This window comes from Elaeis guineensis, chromosome 7 (genome assembly GCF_000442705.2).
Source record: "Elaeis guineensis isolate ETL-2024a chromosome 7, EG11, whole genome shotgun sequence".
Taxonomy (NCBI): Eukaryota; Viridiplantae; Streptophyta; class Magnoliopsida; order Arecales; family Arecaceae; genus Elaeis; species Elaeis guineensis.
The window spans coordinates 88,991,805-89,000,978 of NC_025999.2; positions in this window are offsets into that span (position 1 = coordinate 88,991,805).

Here is a 9,174-nt window from a genome sequence, read left to right on the forward strand (position 1 = left end):
TCATCGTATCGTGTATAGTAAGTAATCCGTCCAGCTGTTCTAAGATTAGATCTCAGCCGCTGGAGGGTGTTGTCTGTGTGTGTGGACGTGGGTAGGGAAGTTGGTGTGACATACTTGCACGCCGAAACAAAAATCGCTGCAGCAATGAATGCGGCTTTAATTGTTCCACTGAAAGTTGGTTGGCGGTGAGCAACGAGGACACGTATCCTTGCTGTTTGGCCACTTTGCATGCGCGTTGCCACGTGGCTAGCGGAGAAGCCCGTATGGTTTTCCTGACTTGCACCACCTTGCACCGTGAGTTGGATGGAAGGTGGTCTGGCTGAGATGGAATTTATTCCTGCTCATGGCGTTTGTGGGAAAAGTTAAGATACACCTGACATGGGCCATGGTATTATACCTAAACTACTCCCGTGAACTGCGATGTCCTTTCTGGAAAATATAGGGTGGCTAAGTTTAGATTTTAATGCTAATGTCGTTTCTGTTAGGAAGCTATCTGTACTGCATGCTAAATATTAAGAACTATGTGTGACGTGTGACCCAGGCAAGGATGATATTGGTGCATTGAAAATTAGGCACCTGCCCGATATTTGGTATGCTGTGGAGTCTACGCCTGGACCTAAAGGCTAAAGGCTGTTTCCCACTTGAGGAAGCTTTGAGTTGATGAGGTTCCAGTATTAATATGAGCGGGCTCGGAACAATCTAGGTGCAAGCTAGCCGTTCTGCATTAGTGATTGCCAGCCTGGGGCGACAAATCCGGCCCTTTGACATCATGGCATGCGGCACAGAGACAACCGGTCCTCTTGTTCCCAAGTCACCTTTCCGTGACCCTCGGTTGGGTGTCGGACGGATGGCGAGGGTGGTGCTGCATGGACTTTCGTGGTGGATGGAGGAAGCCTAACGTTATCATCCAGTCTCTGTTATATTTTATTAGTAGTCGTTCTCTCGAGTAATGGAGACCGAGAAAGTTGGGGTAATTTGGGAAATAGGTTTTAAAAAAACAATAAAAAAAAAAATCCCAGTGGAATGGAGACCGAGGAAGTGCTGAAACAGCTAGCACGTGGTGGTGGGGCCACCCGGTCTCTCTCCTTGCGGTGGAATTCGGGACTCGTTGACGGTCTCTCTTTCTGTTTTGGGAGCATCGTGATTTGCGCCGGATCCAGCTCGTTTTTACGTGGGTGGGGCCACCATGTGGGACGTCCTTGTTACGGACCTACGGTCAAGAAAGAAAAAGTGGGGGCTTTTAACTTTGTTCGGCGAGGGAATTAGCTGTCATACTTGGACTATGGTTTTGTGATTGATTACGTTGCATGATGATCTAGAGCAACCCTCCACATGGAGTCCCGCACGGGGTGGGGGATGCCATTATAAACTCCATCTTTTGCTAGGATATTAGAGTTCGTGGGTTTAATATACAGCTAGGCTGGATGTTCCAGCTGTCGTGAACGGTATAAATCAATGTTTGATGAAATCCAGTTCCTAAGAATGCAAGTTGCTAGCTTGAATCATATTGGACTGTAACCAAGAAGAGGCATACTAATTACGTAATATGAGCTATTTTTATGTTGTTTTTCTGGAACAATTGATAGTGCCACTGTCATTATTTTGAAAAGAAAGAGAATAATATTGCGAGTGTTTGATGAAAAACATATATCTAACAATTTAGTGATACATAATCCTTCAAGTAACCCAACAAGATTCGGTAGCATCTAAGTAATTGTATCTTGTATGAAGTCAAGACGCTAATATGAGTGTTATTCTTCTTCTCTTTTTTGGCTAGAGTTATTCGTTGTTGTTTGAGCATCAGTTTTGACTAATATGATAGTTAGATAATGCTTTTCCAGCATAGTATAACGTAGAGGAGAATGTAGCTTCATTTCAAGCATACTTAAAAGATTGCCTGTTTGCATATTAGTTTATGTCAAGGTCTCGAATATTTTTTAACGTTAAACTGGAGTATGGCAAACACAATGCGCATGAGTGGAAATACATAACCTCTTAAACAAAGCATCGTGCATGTGGATTTTAAGAGTATGATGAAGTCTAAAGCGCCACCAATCGTCATAATAACGCATACTAGCCCTTAATGATTATATACACGGTATTATGAAAAAAAAAAAAGGTTGTGATAGTCTAAAAAGTAACCATTGCCTCTAGAATTTCTAAAATTGTCGGTTTAACAGTTTAGGAACTTGATCACAGGATTATGGTAGTTAGCAGTTTAAGTATTTATTTAATTTTTAAATAGTAAATGTTGTCAACACTTCAGTCGGTATCATGTGAATTGAGGCTTGTCTTGCTACTGAAGTTTTCCGGTTTGACCATTGGATGTTACATCGCACAAACATAGACATGGATGATTATAGTACAGATGAGTCTCCCTCCCTTTCTTTCAAAAACTACAAATTGTCTTCCCCAATTGCTATCTTTTTAGTCACATATTGTTAGAAAACATGATTATTTGGATCAAAATTGCTTGATGCAGCTCAAATTGGCGAAGAATCAAACGTTGAATCAGGAGGTATGTGGAAAGACTTCAAATGCCAAAGTTCCATTCCATATAATTTGAAAAAAATAATAACATTCTGATTATTTGAATGTTAAAATCACCTTTCTATATTGAGATTTGATATTTCCGTTAGTGCGAATACCTGTATTGCATATCTGTTCCAACAGATTTTTAAGTCGCCAACTTTGCACTCAATACATTTTTTTATAATTAAACATATAAACACTTTTGCATTTATTTTTATTTATTTTATTCAAGATCAATCATATATATAAACTAATTTTCCATCTCTAAATATTTGCTAAAATAAAACAAACAAATTGATCACTAAAGTTCATAGTGAAGAAGCTTTCTTACAGCATGGAGTCTGATGCTACTAGACGCATTGGTATTAGAACAGCTGCTTATCATATTTGACTTGCTCGAAATGCAAGAGTTTTTGAAACAACTTGGCAGTCGGTGAGGTTCATTTTTTAAAAAGCCATGGCCCAAACCGTGGAGATCATAAAGGATTCACCATTTGAATTGACTTTCGAGATTTGGGACACTTATGACTCTCTTCTTCCTCATAAAGTGCGGAGGAGGGACTTCTTCTCCTGGAAACTCCCACCTCTAATCTTTCTGAAGATAAATTTTGATGGTAGAATTGTAGATAGGAGAGACGGAGCAGGATTTGTGATCCGGAGCCCCGACTCTCAGTTCATCATGATCGGAGGTGTCCAGCTAGTGAAGCCACTGTGCCCGCTGCTGAGCTGAGGGCGGCTTAGGAAGATATTGTTTATGCAAGGATGATCTTTGGAGCCGATCGAATGGTGGGGGAGGGGGATTTGTTGATGGTGGTGACCTGGCTTCTGGGCTTCGGAACCATACAGCTGCTTCCCATCCACTAGTGCCTGACATCCACTACTTGCTTCAGGGATGCCCCTCTTATGAGATTCGATATATCTTTCGCGAGACAACAGCGAACTGGATGGCTTCATTTGTTGCTCACCACTCTTATGAAATTTGGACTGATGCTTCTCTTTTGCCTCGATCCTTTCAGGATATTCTTATTTCTAACCTTTTGGGTTGTATTCACACTAGGATTGTATGAATCAGCCGCTTATCAAAAAAAAAAAAAAAAAGCTTTCTTACTAATATCTCCCCATGATCTGTTCTATATAATGTTCTGAATCCAAAATATGCTTTTTTTCTTCTCCTTTTATAGAACATGAAAGTATGCATCTTCAACATAATTATTTTTGATGATATTCATTCATATTAACTTTTTAGTTATTTAAAATTTGCAAAAATGTTATATTAATATTTATTTTTTATAATGTATTTATTAAGGGGTTAGGTATGTATATCTTTATACATATTTTAAATTATGTAAATATCTTTGTAGAATTACAATTTATCTGTATACTCTTATAAATTATTCTTTTTGCATGTTTCCTTTATAAAAAAATTCAAACTTATATGCATATCCTACTTGTATATATATCCTTAGAAATTACGTCTTTTGTGTGTATATCTTATAAATTATTTTTTTACATATATATCCTAATAAATTATTTTTTATATGTATACCTCTAACTCAATGAAATTTTAAATGCAAAAAGAAAAAATTATGAGGATATATATGCAAAAATATATTTACAAAGTTATATATATATGAAAGAAATAATTTATAAGATAATTTATAAGGTTGTACACATAAATAGAAAATTTAGAAATGCATATATGCAGTTTCAGCTATTTATAATGGTGTACATGTAAAAAGAATAATTTATAAAGGCAAATTGACTAGTAGAAAATTGCATGAGTATAGGCATAAATTGCAGGTAGTTTTAAGAGTATAAATGCAAAAAATCCTAGATAATACTGTGCCCAGGCACAATTTTATGATTGGCCCCATTATGTGTCAACATGATAAAACCATGTGGACTTGTGTAGGAATTTTAAAATTTTGATGTCCTTACAAGCTAACATGGTAGTTGTGAGATAGAACATTTCTATCATGATGTATAACGGGTTCTATATATGATTTTACATGCATACATGCGTATAGGGTTGGGTTTAAATTATATTTGGTGTGTAAGAGTTAAATCCTTTTTGTATTGGATGAGATCAATATTGATGATTCAAATTCATATTGATGATCTAAATTATCGAATATAATTTACTATTTTTAAAAATTATATATTAAAAATTTTATGATTTAAAGATTCTTATCTATATATCAAGTAGTCAAAAATTGAGTAATTTGAATAATATGAAAAATTGATCACTTGATCATAAGTTGAAGGTTTTTAAAACATATAAACTTTTTCATATTCAAGCAACTTTACAGATAGAAAATCATATCTAATGGATCGAATCATTGGAGATCCCATCATTTAGTCCAAAATAGAGTGTAACTCGATAAAAATTACGTCAGTATAACTTGATCTTGGCCCATATATATGTCCATACATATATGTATGAGCATATATGCTCAATGTATATTTGTATGTATTATACAGCATTAGTTAATTAAGAGAGGTTTATGATGGCTTATTTACATGACAAGCAAGGATGGTTTTGGGTGCAATAGCAAATCTAACTGTGCCTTTTATCCTCCTAATCCAATCAATTTATGAGATGTTGCTAAAAATAGTGGACCATGAGAAGTATAAAATATTTTTTTAGTAATGTAAAAAAATTCCTTTCATTATAATGATATAATTCAAGTAAAATCAATCAATTATTCATAACTTATCCAAATTACCATAATATTCGAATGAAAGAAAATCTTTTGAAGTTTACATAAAAAAAATGTCAAAAAAAAAGAATTTTATATACAACAAAAGAAATTAAATGGTAGGAAACTCTCAATATTTTTATCATCAATTAAAACATGAGATTTCTACCAAAAAAATGAATAAATAAAGCATGACGATAAGATTGTCGATCGGCTGCATGAAAGTTGCAGCTTGGGCTGGAGGTTAGCTGGGCCAGACTTTGCACTATTAACTGGGCTTTCATATACGAATCCCGACCATACCAGGGTCCGCAAAATGGCTTAGGCTAGCCTATGTACTGGTTTCCGTGAACCGGTCTTGCCATCAAAGCCTTAGATGATGAATCTGGCATGAACATTAACATATTGTACAGTTGAAGTCCTACATGGAGCTCTGAAAGACAAAATGGAGGTGGCTACAACCGCCATTTTGATGAACTTACATGGCTTTGTTGCTGGGCGAAGGAGTCCATTCAGAAGGATGGCTGGGTCTTGCGAGAAGCGAACCGAAACCTCCCTCGTTTCCGTGGTTTTTCTATTTTATTCCATTTGTTGTCACGTTTGCAGCATTTTGCCGTCGACTAATCATAATCGGAGCAAGCTGCTTTCCATTAAAAAGATAATTGGAGCCATCATATATATATATATATTTATTTTTTAATTTAATTTTATATATATAATATATATATATATATAAATATAATTATATATATATATATTGGGCGGATGTCTGGTTATGACATCATCTTTCAAGATTTTTCGGTTCTATGCGATGCAGCAGGAAGAAAGAAGAAATAAACAGAAAATAATCAAAATACGTGATTCAGCCACAAAAGAACTCCTCTACGGGAATGCAAACTTCACTATGAAAAAAAAAAATACAAGAGAAGATCTCACCCTCAACCTCGTACACCTAATTTCTCCTCACAGAAAGTTCTCCCTCACAAAAACTCTCTCTAGAAAGATCCTCCTGAATCTCTGAAGCGGTCGCTGTCCGCTGTCCAAAATCTCTCTGAAGCTTTTCTCTCAGAGCACCTCACATCTCTCTCTTTCTTCAAAGGTACGATCTCCTCTGAAACCTGTGGCATCCACGGTCTCTTACCCCGTGAAAAACCAAGCCACACACACCACTTTCACTGTTATGGTCTTTTAAAGGCTTAAACCCTTAATTAGATCCGTATTAGAACTCCTAAACCAAGCCATAAAACTCCAAATCAAGCCCAAAGCTATTGGATCAAGACCGGAAGCTCCTTGGACCGTCCGATCATGACTGATCCACAGAATAGTGTCATGGACCACGTGAAATCGTGGGAAACGCTCACGCGGTCCACGTACTGGGTCGTGGATCACCCGGTCCATGGTGGATCGGGGTACAGGTCCCCAGCACGGCACCTGGGCCTAGACCGGCCCGCACACGCAGGCCTGGGCCATGCCCGCGCCGGGTGCTTGGCTCTAGCCGTGTCCCACGTGCGCGCGCCTGGGCCCAGGCTGTGCCCCGCACTGGGCCGCACCCTGCACGCCTGGCCCGCGTGCTGCCGCGCGTTGGCGGCATCCCGCCACCTGCGGCCGCTCCACCGCCGGCTGCCGACAGTCCGCTGCCGCTTCAGATTCCGTGCCAACTTCAAAGTTTGTATCTTCTCCGTCCGAGCTCCGTTTGAGGTGATCTTGATCTCGTTGGACTCCGTTTTTTCATCGCGAACCTCGTTGTGGCTCATGTGGACCGAATATCAAGGCATCAAATTCTAACAATATATATAGAATTCAACTCCAAACAAATCCATTAAAAAGATTATCACTTGTATATATTTAGTTTTAATTAATAAAATTAAGAGCAATCTCACAAGTTAGCTCAAATAACAATTTTGCAAGTTGAAATAACAAACCATGGGGAAAGCATCCAATGGCAATTTGACCATGATGGTTTAACCATATATGTATCTTAAACTTGTCTGTGCCAAAACAATAATACTAACTAGACATAATTTTCATATATTTAGTGACAATGGACACTCTAATCAAAGTTGATAATTATAGATGGCTCCATTGCTAGGGTAGCAATTTACTCCACTTGATCAGATCTGAATAATAAAATGGGTTTTATTTAATCCACAATAAATCTAAGATGGATATAGGTAATGAGAAAATTTGTCTCAAATCTTATCCGGATATATTTAACTTTTAGCAAATTCTTCCTTGAGACATTAAAAAAAAGGAAAAAGAGGCTTACCCAACGTAATCTATCCATCCATCCAGTTTAACTCTATCCACCTTGTCTTGTCTCGAGACTTTACCTGCCCCACCTCATCTCAAGGCAAATAAGTAGTGTGGTGAACCCGGCCACCTTCTCCTTCATCATCTGAACATGATCAGCACCAAGCAACTACTTCACAGACTCAAAGTAGTGTCCCAAGCATAACAATGGAGTACTACTGATGCATGCATACAAACATGCATGCAGCACAAATAAGTATATACATATATACATGTGGTTGCACGTATGTCTAATTATATGTATATGTGTATATTCTAAATTTGGCCAATATACTAAAATACCTTGCAAGCCTATAGTTACCAAAATCTGTGCATTATTTTTTAAAAAAATCTGTACATTATTATGGCTCATATTTGAAGTACAAGAGAACACAATAGACTTTTGAACAAAAGGAAGCTGACAAACTGGTTGTCGATTGAAGAAAACTTCTTCCCAATCAACATTATCTACATATCAATTACTGCATAAAGAAGTAGAATTAAGTGAAGATACAGAACCAAACTCGATCCAGTAAAATGGTTAGCTACATTGTTTTGGTGATTTGCTAATAGAAATGAAGCATGAGAATGGAGAGATTGAAGTAGTGAGCTGTGGAAGTGAGTTTTGTTCATAGCTCCAACATTAACATTATCATCCATGATCCTAGAGCATCATAACTGTTTAAACAGATTTTAAATGCTTTTGATTTGGAATTGTTTAGAATCCAACTCAACAACACCAAGCACTTATTCATGCGATGAGTGATACCGCACCTGTTTCCTGTATATGAAAAGTTTACCCTCTCACGGCAAATGTGGTAGTTAGTGCAATCTGAAGGAATTGACCTGATAACCACAGCAGAATGTCATCAACCGAGCCTTACATGTTCACAAAACCATTTTCCTCATCCAATCATAGCCTCTTTATATTGCAACAACTTAGCGGAGCATATGGTCTTTTTGATTACACGTCATGCAGAGAATATTAATTCACCTGGTTTTGGAGTTAACTGAAGTGATGTAACCCTAGTGATATCCGATCTCATTAATCCGGATTAAAATGAGTTGAAGTCACGATCATGTGGACATCGTGATCTCGACGGCAATTATGCCAGCCCACTTCGCCATAAATTACATAATTAAATCAGCCATAATTATAGAAAATATGGATATTTGTTATCATGCAGTTATTACACCATAGAAATTGTCCTTAGGTTGCTAATCTATATTCTACCCATCCTGGTAACTGTTATCAGCCTCCCTCTATAAATAGAAAAAAAAAAAAAAGAGAATCCTTAAGTAAATCTCTCATTCGACTCCTACTATCTACTCTTACACTCTTTCTTTTTTATTATTTTTAAATTCCGACTGATTTGAACATCGAAGGATTTCTGCCAAATTAACAAACTCCAACAAGAAACCTTATTTTCAAGTTAGCCTTACAATTGAGGTGAATAGATAGTCACACTCCATACTACCTCAATTCTTCGTTTTAGCAATGCTTTGAAGGAGAGAACTAATCATACGATCATGTCCCATCTCCATTGTTCTTAGTCTAACCTCAGATTCTAATGGCAACAACTTGATTATTGAAGAGTTCTATCGATTCCAAAAGTTGCAAATGCGTCTTTGGAGATGTTGGGCAAAAATATTT